The sequence below is a fragment of the Aotus nancymaae genome, unplaced genomic scaffold (assembly GCF_030222135.1).
Source record: "Aotus nancymaae isolate 86718 unplaced genomic scaffold, 86718_ANA_hifiasm-v0.15.2.pri h1tg000062l, whole genome shotgun sequence".
Classification (NCBI taxonomy): Eukaryota; Metazoa; Chordata; class Mammalia; order Primates; family Aotidae; genus Aotus; species Aotus nancymaae.
Window position 1 is genome coordinate 19,489,308 of NW_026988476.1, and position 16,902 is coordinate 19,506,209.

General features: G+C 40.9%; 1 pseudogene; it reads left to right on the forward strand.

Moving 5' to 3' along the window:
- Positions 1-5,137: 5,137 nt before the first annotated feature.
- LOC105719911 (ATP synthase F(0) complex subunit C2, mitochondrial-like) lies at positions 5,138-5,716 on the forward strand (annotated as a pseudogene).
- Positions 5,717-16,902: the final 11,186 nt, after the last annotated feature.

The following is a 16,902-nucleotide window of genomic DNA, read 5'->3' on the forward strand; positions in this document are numbered from 1 at the left end:
GCAAGTCTAAACCTAATGCGTACATATGTTTTAAACCACATGTGACATTTTTTCCTTCTAACAACTCATTAAATTGCTTGAATTTCACTGTTTCAAATCTTTATCTTTTTAGAACTCATTCACTCTGGATCGTTTAAAGCATTCACTGCTACAAACAAATTGTATCAAATACAAACTGCGTTCAGCCTTTAATACCAATATTTGCAATGCTTTTCAAATTACTGCATTTCACTGGAGAATAAAGGAAGGCACAAAAATAATTTGCTAAAATTCACATTCAAAAAAATATTTACTAAGTACATGATAAACTAAGAGAAGTTTAGATTCTATTGAAGTATAATAAGTAAACAGACAAACAAATTTGAGTGGAAACACAATGAAAGAAAATGGGTTGAGATGGAGACCAGCTGCAGATCAGTGGTCCTGAAAGGCTAAAGCCTAAATGATAAGATGGAGCATTCCCGGCAAAACCTGAAGGAAAAGACATCCCAAGCAAAGGGTTCAAATATGCTCATGTGGACAGAGCTTTACCTTCTAGTAACAGAAGGTACGCTTCCTACATTTCTGCCAATATACTGTACTCCGTAATGCTTCCACACTTCCCTAGGCACTAGCAAAGCATTTGTGAATACACGGCTGCTTGTTCTCCAACAGTAAAAATCAACAGAGGTACCTACACCAAGATTCAAATCTGCTAACATCCATGCTACTATTAGGAGGAATGAATTGGGAAGGAGGCAGCAGAGCCACCAATGATCCTACTTCTCTGATGGGACAGGGGGAGAACAACCAGTCTGAAACACGCATCAAGGCCAATAACTCTAGCATAAGCATCAGAGAGGCCCACCTGTCCCATTCTGCAAAACGATCTCATCTCCTGAAGTCTCTCCCTCAGTCCCTCCTGCACACTTCTCTTACTTCTAGTCCTCAGTAAAAAGAAAATGAAAAAACTGGAAGAGAACAGAAGATTATTAAATGAAAAGCAGGTAGATCCCTTTTTGAATCTACCAATCTCTCTTCTCAGATAAACTCACTTTATCATTTTCTGTTTTTAGTTCCTTTGGTGGTTAGTACCATGTATCTAAATGGTAAATGATGTCTATTTCCTCATTTATCAGCTTCAAACAGTGACTGTTTACTCTTTGATTCTTTTATAACAAAGCATCTCGTGGATCTTTCCAATATCAATATAAAGAGTCTTCACATTTCTTTTTTCAAAGCTGCAATTTTCTCCTACGCATCCACATGGCTCACTCTATCACTTTCTTCCAGTCTCTGTTCAACTTACTGCAAAGTCCAGTGAGCACAGCAACACCTCATAATAAAAGGAAGTGGCACAGTTTAGGTCAGGCTCCAGCTGAGCCACAGGTCACAAGTCAGTTGCCCAAACAGGTACCCCGCATCCCCATGTCACCCCCATTGTTGCTGATAGCTTCCCCTGTGACCAGCCGATAGAAGGAAAATGGCCTGAGTCACAGGTGGGTCAGTCAGCTCTGTGTACAGGTGCAGGCAGACATGGACCACAGGTGGAGGCAGACACTGACTGCTGCTGCACTCAGCCCCACCCATGTAGTCCTGAAAAACAGAATGGGAGATTGTGCCAATGGACAGAACTCCCAGTTACCTACCGTGTATGGAGGAAAAGGGGGCCTGAGGATACAGACAGACTCAGAGGTAGTTGGTGAGGCCCTGGAATAAATAAGAGCACAAGATCAGGGGCAAGGAGATCTGGAAAAGAGGTAAGTCGATGGAATTATGGGAGTGGATACAAAGTGTGAGGGCCTTTGAATCACATCTTATGCCTACCAGACAGAATACACTTCAGATAAGGCACTAAACAACGAAGTAGACAGAACTACAGCCAATAGGTGTTAGCCAGTCTCTGTCTTCAGCCACCCCAGTGTGTATAAGGCATTCTCATGAACAGCAGTCACCATGGCAGAGTCAGAGGCTATCTGTAGGCCCACAGGACAGGCTCCCTCTCACCAAAGCTGATCTCGCTACTGACACTGCAAAACATCTGACCTGCCAGCCAGAGAAGCCAATACTGAGCCCTTAAGACAGTTCCATCCCTCTCACCAACCAGCCGCTTAGAAGCAAACTGATTACATCAGACCCTTTCCTCCTAAAAAGGGCAACATTTCATGCTGACTGGAAATTATACTGAAGGGGAAAAAAAAGATGGTTTTTTTTTTTCTATTTTCTCACACAGTTACTCAACACAACATTTCTGATACCAGATGTGTGGGGGCTTTTCCCCATACACTGAGGACTTCTCCAGGAGACACCAACTGGGTGTCGTATAATTTAACTCAACTCTGAAGGCAGCATCAGATCCCACAGGTTGAGGTATCAGTCCTACAAGACTGCCCCCTAATTCAGATGCCCATTGCAAGTAGTAGGTTGCCACCTAATATTTCTGACCGATTGGCTATAAATCAGGGGTTCCCCATCCTCAAATTTGATTAATGTGCTAGAGTGGGTCACAGACTCAGGAAAACACTTCACTTACATTTACCCATTCATCGTAAAGGGTATTACAAAGCATACATATAGTTGAATGCAGGCAAAGCAAAGGGGCAAGGTATGGGGAGCTTCCACACCTTCTCCACCAATCTCCAGACCCTTCCATGTGTTCAGCTATCTGGAAGCTCCCCAAACCCAGTCCTCTGGGTTTTAGTGGAAGATTACAGAGGCATGGTTGACTACATCATTGGTATTAGTAATCAACTCAACCTTCAGCCCATCATCCCTCTCTTCTCTCAGGAAGTTGAAGGGTAGGACTAAAAGTTTTAACCCTCTAGTCATGCCTTGGATTTTCTAGTGACTATCCCCCATTTTGAAGCTATCTAGGATCCCCTAGCCACCTTCATCTCACATACAAGACACTCCTCACTCTGGTGATTCCAAGGGTTTTAGGAGCTGTGTGCCAGGACATAGAGGCAGAGATCAAATATATTTCTTATTATATTACAATGTAACCAATACATACTCCAAGTATGGTTTTGCTTTCATTCCTCACAGTGCCTTAACCAGCACCACTATCCAAGAACTCACAAAGTGTCTGATATACTGACAAGAGACTCTACAGAAAGGAACTGATGTGCTCTAGGCAGATGACCATAGGATTCACTGGTCTGGTCCTACGTATCATACCATTCAGAAGCTTCTAATCTTACTCAGTGATGAAATAGCATTTAGAGTATAGCTGATATGCTAGCTGAGAGATGCCTTGAGGGATGGGGAATTATTCTTCAGCATACAGCTACACCTTAAACCAATGGCCAATATAAGGTGCTATGCTTCAGTAGCTAGAATACAAGGGTGCAGGAACCAAGTGATGTATTAAGAGGAACCCTGCTCATAAACACACCCAGTGAACCACTTTGGGAATGTTTGCCTGTCTATCCACCTGACCTTAGGCTTTGTGGGTCAAGAGGTCTTGGTTTCCAAAAGGAGAACCCTTCCATCAGGAAAAAACGTAGGAAAGTAGGAATTTTACTCAGCTGTAGACTATAGCTGCTACCTGTTCACCTTTGACTCCTTGCAGAATAAACCAGCATGGGAGGGGAACAAAGTTATCGTACTTGCAAAAAAATTTCAGTCATCATCAGGAAATAGGGCTGCTCAACAATATAACGGGAGCATAAGGACGTGTGTTAGGCATTAAGGTGATCCAGTGGGCTTATCAGCTATTCCTATGCCCAGTTGTAACAGTAAATAGGCAGCTCACAGCAACCATGGACTAACAGGGCCATGGAGCCAAGGGCTCAGACCTCCTAGGAAAGGGGGTCTGGGTTAATTCACCAAGCAGTTCAGCTAGACAAGCAGAAGTCTTCACCATTGGGAAGGGGCATCTCGTAAGGGTGGAAGGAGAGAAAAACAAGGACTATCAGTGATGCCATTGGGACAGATTACAGCAGTGGGGAGCTGTAGTTCATTCTATGAACCTTCCTTTGTAAGTTTTTTCAGAAATTGTGACCACCTAAATCCTAAATATTTCTCTGAGTAAAATGAACTTAAGAAGCGAGAAGATCTGAGCAGTGTAAAGGGTGCGCTGTAGTGGGTGCTGCTGGTGCTTCACCTAAATCCCCGTTACAAGCTGGCACGCTCATCCCTACGTGTGAGTACAGTTATCCCTGGATTTCCATGGGGAATTGTTTGTAGGATCTCTAGCAGTTACCAAAATCCTCAGATGCTAAAATCCCTGATATAAAGTGGTGTAGTGTTTGCATATAACCTATGCACTGCCTTCCATATAGTTCAGATCATCTTTAGCTTCATAACTAATACAATGTAAATGCTATGTAAATAGTTGTTACATGGCATCGTTTAGGAAATAAAAAGTATATACACGTTCAGTACAAACACGATTTTATTTCTGAATACTTTCCATCTGCAGTTGGACGATTCCAGGGATGCAGAACTCATGGAAGCTGAGAAGGCTGATGGTATTGCCTGAATACAACTGAGAGTTGTCCCCTTCAAGGAGAATTTATCTGGGCCAAACGGCAACTGCCTTGCCCAGGAAGCCTCATCTGCTACCCTAGGAGGCAGATCTTGACCAATGACTGAACAGAATGTGCTTCAGGGTGGGATCAATTTCGTGGCTCATACCTGTAATCCCAGCACTTTGATAGGCCAAGGCGGTCAGATCACTTGAACCCAGGAGTTCAAGACCATCCTGGGCAACAAAGTGAAACCCCATCTCTACTAAAAATACAAAAATTAGCCAGGTGTGCTGGCATACCCCTACCACCCCAGCTACTCAAGGAGGTAAGGCATCAGAATTGCTTAAGCCCGAGAGACAGAGGTTGTAATGAGCCAAGATTATGCCACTGGACTCAGCCTGGGCAACAGAGCAAGACTGTCTTAAAAAAGATTTTTTAAATAATAAAAATAAAAATAAAAGATGGGATCAATTTCATAGTAAAATTTCCACTCCAGGGCTTGTGGGGCCCTTGTGGGGCCAGCGCTTGCTAGTCTATTGTTGAAATCACATTTTTATTTACCTTTTTTCCCTTGCCTTATCCTACCTTTCTCCCACCCCTTCTATTACTTCCCCAGTAAATCACTGGATTTACTTGGGCTTCATGTCAAGTTCTGCCTCTAGGGATCCCAATCTAAAAACCACCATATGGGTTTTCTCTGCATTGGGAGCAGTTCTCCTGCCACAGCCCCCTACCCCTTGAAAATGTAGCCTGTTCCAAGTTCCTCTCCACCTCCTCCTTGGTCAAGAACACCTCTCAGCTGCTGAGCCATCCACATCTGCAGTGGTGCTGAAATGACCACAGACAGATGAGAGCCTGGCAGTCTCACGTTCCCCTGCTTCACCTGCCCATAGCCACAGCTTCCAAACCAAAGCCATTTCAAGGAATATCAACACTGCAGCCAAGTTCACTGGGGCTGGGGTTGCCCCAGTTAGGGTGGCTGGTTCTGGGACTGAGACTGCTATTGTGTTCAGAAGCCTCATTTGGTCATGCCAGGAACCCATCTCTGAAGCATACAGCTCCTCTTCTGTGCCATCATTCCAGGCTTTGCCCTCTCAGAGGCCATGGGGCTCTTCTGCCTGATGGTGGCCTTTCTCATTCTCTTTCATGTGAAGGAGCCGTCTCCATCTACCATAGTTCTTTCTCTCATGTCTTATCTGCCCAGTGTGTTCGTTTTCTTATACCTCCCCAGGTGGCCTGGGGCACATAGTTGGCTCAGGGTTTGACAGAGGGAAAACAAATAACTAATGTATTAATAAGAAAAAAAATCATGATACTGAATTGATCCTACAGAAAATAAAATTCAGTCACCACTGTTTCATAATTTACATCGTATTGTTTCCTAATGAAAACAGAAGATAATACATTTTTAAATAAGGAACAGCATACTTTCAAAACAGCACACCAGTCTAGAAGGGTGTATCTACCTGAACTATTTTTCAGAGTGGCTTATTCAAAGCCTGACCCTCTAAACAAAAGTGATCTGCTTTATCTGTAATCATGTTGTGTGATCAGTGTAACATGAGCATTAAACTGGGAGCTAAGATGGCCTCACTAGGAAACTGGTTACTCTGATCATTCGAAAGTAAGCCCTTAAAAAAAAAAAAAAGAAAGTAAGCCCTGTTGGCTCCATCATGGGAAGATTACAGACCAAAGCCCCACTCACTCTACCTGAAAAATAAGCAGTCAGCCAAATAGCTTCACCTATCCAGCTAAGGCTAACAGGGAAATTTTAATCTGCCTAAAACAAAATTGAAAACTTTGACTGTGGAAGACATTGCTTTTATTTTACTGGCAGAGTAATGAGCCTTATCTAATCTACTCTTAAATCTTAATTCAGTGTTTTAAAACTATCAGAAGTTTCTTCCTTATGTCTAACCCTAAATTTTTTATACTGCAATGTTGTTGTAGACTTAGGCACTAGGTAACAGACTCTATTTCTTATGTTAAATAATTTAAACGTCTACACATTTTCTTATAGGCCCTAATTTTCTAAAAACCAGTATCTCAGGCTATATACTAACTTTCAGAGACTCTCTCTTCAAAATTAGAAGACTCAAACACATGCAATATTGCTCATCAATGTTCACAAGGATGGTAGAGATCAGGCTTTTAAAAAATCACTATATAAGCAAAGTGTAGAGTGAATGTGTGTGTGTGTGTGTGTGTGTGTGTAATGAATTATTCAGCTTTAAAAAGGAAGGAAATTCTGACACATGCTACAACATGGATGAAAGTTAAGCATTTTACATTAAATAACATAAGCCAGTCAACAAAAAGACAAATACTGTATTCTACTTCTATGAGCTACTTAAAGTAGTCAAAGTCATAGAGACAGAAAGCAGAATGGTGGCTACTAGGGGCAGGTGGAAAGGAGGAATGGGGAAATTTTAATCTGTATTTAATGGATACAAGATGAAAAAAGTTATGAAAGTAGATGGTGGCGATGGTTGCACAACATTATGAATATATTTAATATCTCTGAACTGTACACTAAAACTAGTTAAGATGGGCTGGCCATGGTGGCTCATGCCTATGATCCCAGCACTTTGAGATGCCGAGGCAGGTGGATCATTTGAGGTCAGGAGTTCAAGACCAGCCTGGCCAACATGGTGAACCCTCATCTCTACTAAAAATATAAAAATTAGCCAGGTATGGTGGCACACACCTGTAATCCCAGCTACTGGGGAGGCTGAGGCAGGAGAATTGCTTGAATCCGGGAAGCAGAGACTGCAGTGAGCCAAGATTGTGCCGTTGCACTCCAGCCTGGGCAACAGAGTGAGTGAGACTGTCTCAAAAATAAAATAGTTAAGATGGTAAACTTTATGTGTATTTTACCACAATTTTTTGAAATGGAAGAAAATTAAAAGGAAAAATAAAGTAAAACAACTACAATGATAAAGCCTTCAGCGTTATTAATATCGTTCTCTTGCTCTTATGGCTTGTCTTCTATTCCAGTTACATTTGGACTTTTTCTTCCCCTCCACTGTCTGCACTGAACTTCAGCATTTTTTGTCTAATTGTGTATCTACCTCATCAATGTCACATCTATTACTCCAAAAGCACTAAACAATGACTCTCAATTAGACATTACATTGAAATGTAAATAAGCACAGTAATTATTTTCCCTCCCTCAACATGATTCTTGAGATCAACTGTCAAAGGACCCCATTCAGTGTTCACTTTGATCAGTGTCTCTTATGTAGGGTCACATGTTATAATCATCTGTGGATCTTTGTAAAACTACACACTTGGGAGACTGTCCTGTGGATTATCAATCTAAGTGAAGTGGAACCTGGTCACGTTACTTTCAAAGCTCCACCAGTAATAAGAATTAGAATTCTTGAGTGTTTATAAAGTGCCAAACACTGTACTGTTTAATTGTGATTCTGATGATTACCTCTACTTAACAAACAACTATTTCCTTAACTAACTTCAAGACCTAAATTACCTTTGCAATTAAGAGTATTAACCTGGAAGTCCACAATCAAGCTTAGCCAGCTCAGCAGTCCATCAATCTCATCCTGTTGTAGGAAGCACTATGTAAATGTGTGTGTGTGTGCGCGTGCGCACATGTGTGTGTGCGTGTGTGTGTGTGTGTGTGTGTGTAATTTTCCTGGAAAGAGGATTCATCATAACTTTTATCGTTTCCTCAAGAAAGTCTCTAACACAAAAATAGGTTAAGAAAAACTATCTTCTCCAGGCTTAACTTGCTCCAATAAAAAAGGGAAAAAAAAGAAAAACTATTTAGAATAAAATTCCTCTATCATTATATATTCGCCCAAGAGTGTTCACCCACATTTAGTCATTCATTCATCAAATATTTATTGAGCACTTATGACATACAAACGTTAAGGTTTCAAATCAGTGAACAAAACCAAGCCCTTGTCCTCATGGAAACTTGTATTTTAGAGGAATAAACCATAAATATATAGTAGGTAAGACAATACTTTGGCTCAGAACCTAACTTCTTAAATTACTAATACAAATTCCATAATTCACCCAGGGGCAGTTGGGACTCAAGTCCCCAGCTAATTCCAAAACCCTTACTATTTTCACCATTTCTTGCTGTTTTCAAATACAATATATTTTATGAGGACAACATTTCACCTATCATCTATTACTGCTTACAGCAAATAGTCTAATAAGTAAATAGCATTTTTAGTCTTATTAAACGTTATGTAGTGTTTGATTATTCAAAATTATTTCCAAAAAGGTACAGATAGTCATGTCTTAATTCTCTAAATTCATAAAAAAGTATGGAAGTTAGCAGACATTGAAAGTTTTGTGGTCTTGTCACATAGTTTACTTCTACGTACGTTATGAACCCCAGAATATATTATTAATTTTGCTTTAAGCAGCCAAGTTCTTTTTTAAAACAACCAAATACTATTTTACAGGTAGTTTCCACAGATTCAGGAGCTGGCCAGTACCCAATTGAAAACTTTCGGGAACCCTCCACACATCTCCTGAGCTTTCTCTCTATCACTCTATCGACGCCCACACGCACTCGCTCTTTGTCTCGCTCTCTGTCTCTCTCTCTCTCCTGCTTGCTTTCTTTCTCTCTCTCTCTCTCTGGTTCTTTCCTCTCCGATACTCTGTCCTGCGAACTCTAGCCATCTTGACTTCAGACTCCCAGCTCCGTTTTCTTAGACCACTCATCTATGCCTGGTTCCCCCTCACCCCCTTTCCTGATGCCTGGAACTCTCTGGGCAGTAAGCTGGGTAATCACAGAGGTTCACCTCATCTATTTCCCATCTTTCAAGGATTATTCTTCTTTGCTATCTAATGTTCAATGGCTTAAAAACTGTTGTTTCATGTATTTCATACATATTTGAGGCTTAATTTTAGTTGCTTCAGTGGATGAGTAAATCCAGTTCTTGTAACTCCAGCTTGGTGAGAAACAGAAGTCTCTTTAATGTAACTATAATCCAAGTATTTTTAAAATTAAAAGTTATGATGAAATTTATTGAGGAGAGTAATTCTGAAGAACACAAGTTTAGTATAGAAGGAACATCTACAAACAAAGTCAGTGATGAAATGCTCCCCCCTGTTGGGGCAGACCACTCCCATAGCCCCGCCACCTTGGCCTATCACTGCCGATAAAGTTAAACCCATGGTGGCTTTGGCCTCAGATGGACTTTGTCCAACCCAAACTCTGTCACTTACTAATAAATGACACGCAACCCTGAGTAAATGACTTAACCTCTGTGTGCCTCATTTATCATACATAAAATGGAAATACTAGTATTACATAGGACATAGGGTTGTTACATTAAATGAGAAATGCACAGCTACTCACCAAAATGTTTGCTATGTACAGGCTTAATAAACAGTGCATTCTATTAATATTGTCTGACTGCGTATTTGCCACATATTTAATCCACTGAATTAAATGTGAATCATTAATGTATACATTAGTCCTTTTTATCACCCAGAAAGAAAATGTGATTAAGTTAAAATTAGCACAAACTGGCTGGGCACAGTGGTTCACATCTGTAATCTCAGCACTTTGGGAGACTGAGGCAGGTGGATCACCTGAGGTCAGGTGTTTGAGACCAGCCTGGTCAACATGGTGAAACCCCATCTCTACTAAAAATACTACTATTTGCCAGGCTTGGTGGTGGACACCTGTAATCCCAGCTACTCAGGAGGCTGAAGCAGGAGAATCACTTGAACCAGGGAAGCGGAGGCTGCAATAAGCTGAAATCGCATCACTGCACTCCAGCCAGGGCAAAAGAGCAAGACTCCATCTCAAAAATAAAATAAAAATAGCACAAATTATTCATATTCTTCAAAGCATTTAGCTTATTACACTCTGTTCCCTAAAATAAAATGATAAAGTCACCAGATAGCTCAGTTATAACCTTTCAATATTTATTCAACTCATCTCTAATTCTTCATCCCCTTTCTTCTATCTTCGACTTTATCATTTTCCAGTTCCACTGAATTCCTGATGGGGCCTACTGAGTCCTATTTACAGTCCTTAATGGGAGCTTTGTAGCCAAAGAGAAGTAGATCTTGAGTTCATCCTAACCAGCTCAGGCTGCTACATAACCTATTTGGATTTTGATTTCTTTGGCTCTTAATAATTTAAATGTCCTTTTATCTAGCTCTAAATATCTTTGAATATGACAGGATCCTGCATTTTTTCACATTATTCCTATCTATAGGACCTTATAGATGATAAATATATTGAAATGGTATTAAATTCTAGTTATTTCTTATGACTTTATCTGGCATTGCCATCCGAGCTTTGAAGGTCATTCCACTGACAAGCACTTTATCTACTATCAAGCAGCCTAGAATAGATAGAAATATTTGCTCTGAAGTCAAACCGTGACTATTTCAATCGCTAGTTGTGTCAGCCTGAACGAGTCACTTACACTTTATAGGGCTCCATTTTCTTACTGTAATATAGAGAATAACTAATCATACCTATAATGGTGTCTTATGGAGCTCTTGCAGGGATTAAAAATAAAAGTGCCTAAAATGCTGCCTGGCACATACTATATGTTCAATAATTTTAAGCTACCATTATTATTCCTATTACAATTATTTTTGACTTGCAGTATATAGTTGTTAAATAGGTTTTTTATGTACATTTGCTATTTGTCCTCCCTGACAGCAATTTTTTTTTTTTTTTTTTTTTGAGACAGAGTCTCACTCTGTCACCGAGGCTGGAGTGCAGTGGCACAATCTTGGCTCACTGCAACATCCATCTCCCAGGCTCAAATGATTCTCCTGTCTCAGCCTCCCAAGTATCTGGGATTACAGGTATGCACCACCACATGCAACTGGTTTTTTTTTTATTATTTATTATACTTTAAGTTCTGGGGTACATGTGCAGATCGTGCAGGTTTATTACATAGGTATACACATGCCATAGTGGTGGTTTGCTGTATCCGTTACCCTGTCATCTATATTAGGTATTTCTCCTAATGCTATCCCTCCCAAATCCCCCTACCCCATGCTATTCCTCCCCTAAACCCCTGACCCCCCGACCCCCCAGGCCCTGGTGTGTGATATTCTCCTCCCTGTGTCCATGTGTTCTCATTGTTCAACACCCACTTATTAGTAAGAACATTTTTCTGTTCTTGTGTCAGTTTGCTGAAAATGATGTTTTCCGGTTTCATCCATGTCCCTGCAAAGGACATGAACTCATCCTTTTTTATAGCTGCATAGTATTCCATGGTGTATATGTGCCACATTTCCTTTATACAGTCTATCATTGATGGGCATTTGGGTTGGTTCCAAGTCTTTGCTATTGTGAACAGTGCCACAACAATCATACGTGTGCATGTGTCTTTATAATAGAATGATTTATAACCCCTTGGGTATATACCCAGTAATGGGATTGCTGGGTCAAATGATATTTCTATTTCTAGATCCTTGAGGAATTGTCACACTGTCTTCCGCAATGGATGAATTTATTTACACTCTCACCAACAGTGTAAGTGTTCCTATTTCTCCACATCCTCTCCAGCATCTGTTGTCTCCTGTTTTTTTAATGATCGCCATTCTAACTGGCATGCGGTGATATCTCAATGTGGTTTTGATTTGTATTTCTCTAATGACCAGTGATGATGAGCGTTTTTTCATATGTTTGTTGGCTGCATAAATGTCTTCTTCTGAAAAGCGTCTGTTTATATCCTTTGCCCGCTTTTTGATGGTGTTTTTTTCTTGAAAATTTGTTTAAGTTCTCCATAGATTCTGGATATTAGCTTTTTGTCAGATGGATGGATTGCAAAAAGGGGTTATGTCATGTCAGCCAGGCTGGTCTCGAACTCCTGACCTCAGGTGATCCACCCATTTCAGCCACGCAAAGTGCTGACATTACAGGCATGAGCCACTGCACCCAGCCACCAAATTCTTTTATAAACCCACAAATGGTTCATCTCTTTCAGGTCTGTGGTGGCTTCCACATACACCCCATAAATACAAGTTGAATAAGGCACATAATTTTGTTGTTTGAGTCCTAGTACACTTAGGCATATGCTAATTTACACAGCTTAATGCTGTACATTTGAGCTTGCTCTACCAGTAAATTTTACTAAAATCTAATGGCTAAAGAAGATCCCCTGATGTTTTTCCTCAGGCTGACAGGATGATCTCTCCTCACTGCAGCGCTCTAACTTTCCTGTCCACTGGGTGCTGTCACCCACCCCTCAGGTACGGTCCCTCTGCTCTGTGCCCTACCTCTTGACATGGCTGAGGGACTCCCATTCTTCAATATCAGGTGTCCTGGTCACTGATGCCTTGTGCTAATTGTTCCAGCTGCCTGAATTGGCTGTGTGACCTGCTGTGTAAATCTGGACTGGAATCTCATGCTTATGTGGATCCACCGGATCCACTGCCTCATTCTTAGAATGATAACTGCCTGAATCACAGCAGTAGTTTATGACTTTATATTTTATGAAGTGCTTTCAAGAATATTTACTTATTTGATCTTTCCGTGAGATAGGTAAGACTCATGTTATTATTCCTAACGTGAACTAGAAGGGATGAGAAAAGGTCAGGGGGTAGTAACTGTTAGAAATGAGACTAGAACAAGGATTTACAGTGTGGGCATGTCATATTAACACTAAGCAAGAAAAAATAAAGGCCTGAGACTGTGCTGAATCCAAGAGAAACAAGCAGCCAACCTCACCTGGGTGCTGTGAGGGATGGACCCCTTAAGGAATCAGGAAGCACCTTGAGTGTGAATACTTAAGGTTTATTTATCTCTAACACTGGCCTTTGAGTAACTCAAAGGATTGATTCCATAAAGCCTTGATTCTAAAGTAGGCATTAGATTTCCTAGCCTCTTTCTCAATCAAGGTATCATTAGAGAAATGAGCCTTATAAAAATTATTTAAGCAACTATTTTCTTAATTCTTCCAAGAATGGTACAATCTAGTATCATTCTAGATTCATAGGCAAGAAATTAATTCATTATATATAATGAATGATATGGTACATTAAATTCTTCTGTGCAACCGTGGTTGAGAAGACCTTAATGAATATGAGAGAGTTTACATTAGACCTACTACGTGGAACAACAAACTCCACTATAGTAAATGCTTCCCTTTAAGAATCAGATTAAAATATCAGAGTTCAATGAAGAAATCTTCTCAGAACTGAGTAACCCACGGCCAGTTACAGCTTCTTATCTAGTAGTAATGCTGCATTTTAGGTATCAATCTTAATAAAAGTTAAATCTTCTATGAATCAATGTGGCAAAAAATCATAACACCTCAGACTAAATGTCCATTGATACCACATGCTTCATTGTATGGGGACTGAGTAACAGAATGTGAACAGATTAGCACCTTCCAACCTTCTCTGGTGGGACACCAACTCCAGGGAATGTTCCCCAGGCAGTAGGCTGGCCAGAGCAGCTCAGCATATGATCAAGAGTACCTTCAGGTGTCAAGACAGATGATAAACTTTGGAAGCAGACAGAATAAATTCAGCCAGAGAGCTTTTTCTGCAAAGTACTTCCAGAGATTTGTGGAAGATGTTTCCAGAGTCTGGAAATTGATCCCTATTGACTCTAGCAGCGAAACTATGACTTACAAGCCTCGTTTTGAATATAGATTAGTGAGCAGAGCCACCCGGCAGTAAACCAACCAGGCCTTTTCTGAACTGACAAACCCCCTCCACACCAAGGAAGCAAGTCTGTCTTTGCCATTAATGTATCTCTTAGTTAGAATAACAAGAAGCAACTACGACCAGCTAGATTCAAGAGAACAAATTCAGGGCAATTTCTCCTCCCATATTTCTTTCCATAACCTCTTTCAACACTGAACATTTACTTTGGGAGTAAGGTAAGGAAGGAAATGCCCTCTGAAAGGAAAAAAAAAATAGAATAAGAACATAAAGACCTAAGGAAACAGATCCCTAAGGAAATAGAAGTGAATATTACTTGAATAAATTGGCTTAATCAACATTAATTCTGTTTATTAACAAGCAGAATTGTTATAAAAAGCTAAGTAAGCAGCGGTCTGTGTCTCATTAGGGCAAACTACTCTCTTGGAAAAGATGGAACTGGGAACCACAGTGAAAGCTGCCCTCATAGTAAGGAAAGAGAAACAGTCCTCCCGCAGAGCTGTTCAATGTAAAGACCCAGAAGGGAAATTAAACACAGCTTTATTTGAGGCAAACTCTGCATTTGTTCTTCCTTTTAAAAAAAAGTAAAGTGAATATGAAAGAATGAAATAAGTGTGGAAATTTACATTTAAACATTACTGATCCATTTATGAAAATAACAATAGCTAACGTTTTATCTCCACCAAGTTCCATAGTAAGTGCTTTGTGAATTCTCTCCTGCAGTCCACACTGCAAAGCTAGGGGAAAGTACTGGTATTATCTCTTTGGACTGAATTAATTGGTCCCTTTTCTGTAACTTGCAATTTTTTTTAAGTATTTATTGCATACTTACTATGTGTTAGGCACTGTACTGGCCTTTAGTTATGGTCCCTGCCCTCAGAAAATTTATAGACAATACAAAATTTTTTTTTTTAACCGGGGGGTTATGGTAGACAATAATGAAGGAAGAAGAAATCTACTGAGGTGGCCAGGTCAGCTGAAACCTGAGAGATAAGATAGAACCAGCCTTATAATGAGCAAGAGGAAAGAACATAGCAAGCAGACAGCAGAGCATGTGCAAGGGCCTGAGCTAGGCAGAACTTTGTATATTTGCAGTTTAAGAAGAAGGCGGAGCCTGGCAAGGTGGATCATGCCAGCACTGCCAGCTTCTCTGGAGGCTGCAGCAGGAGGATACCTTGAGTCCAGGAATTTGAGCCTAGTCTAGGCAATATAGTGAGACCCCATCTAAGAAGGTGGGTTTGTGAGAAAACAGTGAGCAAGAGAGAGGGGAGCATAAGATAAATTTGCAGAGATGAACACAGGCTGGACCACAAAGGAGGTTTCAGAACTTGTTACAGAGTTTGAGTATATTCTTTTTTTTTTAAAATTTATTTTACTTTAGGTGCGTACTATATCTGGCATTTCTCCCCATGTTATCCCTCTCCACCCTCCCCACCCCCCGTTGTCTCTCCCCTACCCCCGCCAACTGTCCCCTGTGTGTGATGCTCCTCTCCCTGAGTCCACGTGGGTATATTCTAAGTACTTTAGAAGCTCCGGAAAGGTTTTAAGCAGGAGAGTAATAGGATCTGATTTGCATTTCTTAATTACTCAAATGGACCTTTGGAGACTGGATGTAGGGGTTCATAAAGGAAGGCAGAGAGACAAGCTAGGAAACTAGTGTCCAGGTAAAGGAGACAGTGGCTTGGGCAGGCTACGGGATGGCTGTGGAAGAGACACAGTCAAGGCACACTTTGGAGGCAGAATTAAGAGAGTTCCACCTTTCACACAGTTCTAAAATAACAGTTACCACACTCTCTTATAACTGTGCCTTTGTTTCTTTCTGCCAGTAACTGCCACTTCTCTCTAAATGCAGGATCAGTATTTCACCATCTGTGATTCCTCAAAGCCAAGCATAGTGCCTGCTAAATTCTCACTAAGAATTTGATAAATATATGTTAATGAGGTAAGAAGGATGCAGCTTACTCTGGGGGGATGAACTAGCTGCTCTGTGTTGTCTCACCTAAGTTAAAATCATGAAAGAGCAAAGCAGGCGAGTCCTATTCTGAAACAGATGGTCATTCTAGCACTCCCCTCGAGTAGGAAACCCAGGACTATGATGTGGAGAATTTATAGATTCTAGCTAAAGGGCATGTTGACAGTCTTGTGCTTCGGTGATCCAATCCCCTGCTTCTAAGACATCAGAAACGGTAGTATAGTATATGGATTAAAAGAATAGACTTTGATGCCAGGTTCAAATCTTACACCTGATCCTTTCTAGCTGTATGACTTTGTGCAAGTTATTTAACATCACTGGGTTTTACTACCTGTTGAATGGGGCAATAATAATGCTTAACGTGGTACGCAGAATTACAGCCTCCCACATATATACATTTCCTAATCTTTGAAAACCTATAAATATGTTCTTTTACATGAGAAGGCAGAATTAAGGCTGCAGATGGTATTAAGGTCACTAATTGGCTCATCTTAAAATAATGACATTACATACCTCCAGCACACCGCTGTCACCCTAAGGAGAAGAGGTCAATCTGTGTTTCCCATCAGCCCCCCACCACCCTGATCACCACTAGGAGGGTCCCCCTGGCTTAGGCTCACAACACAGCCACCGCTACCCTGGGCTTCTATTGGTAGCAGCTCTGCATTTCTCTGGGGTGGAGCCCCAAAAGACAACTGAAAAACCCACTACCATTGCTACTGCCAAGTTCCCTGCACCTGCTGCATCCAAGCTAAGGAGGAAACATAAAGCCTGAGCTCACCCCAGGCTGCAGTGTGCAGCCTGGGAATGACAAGCCAAGATCTGCAGCCGGCACTCTAATAAAAGAGG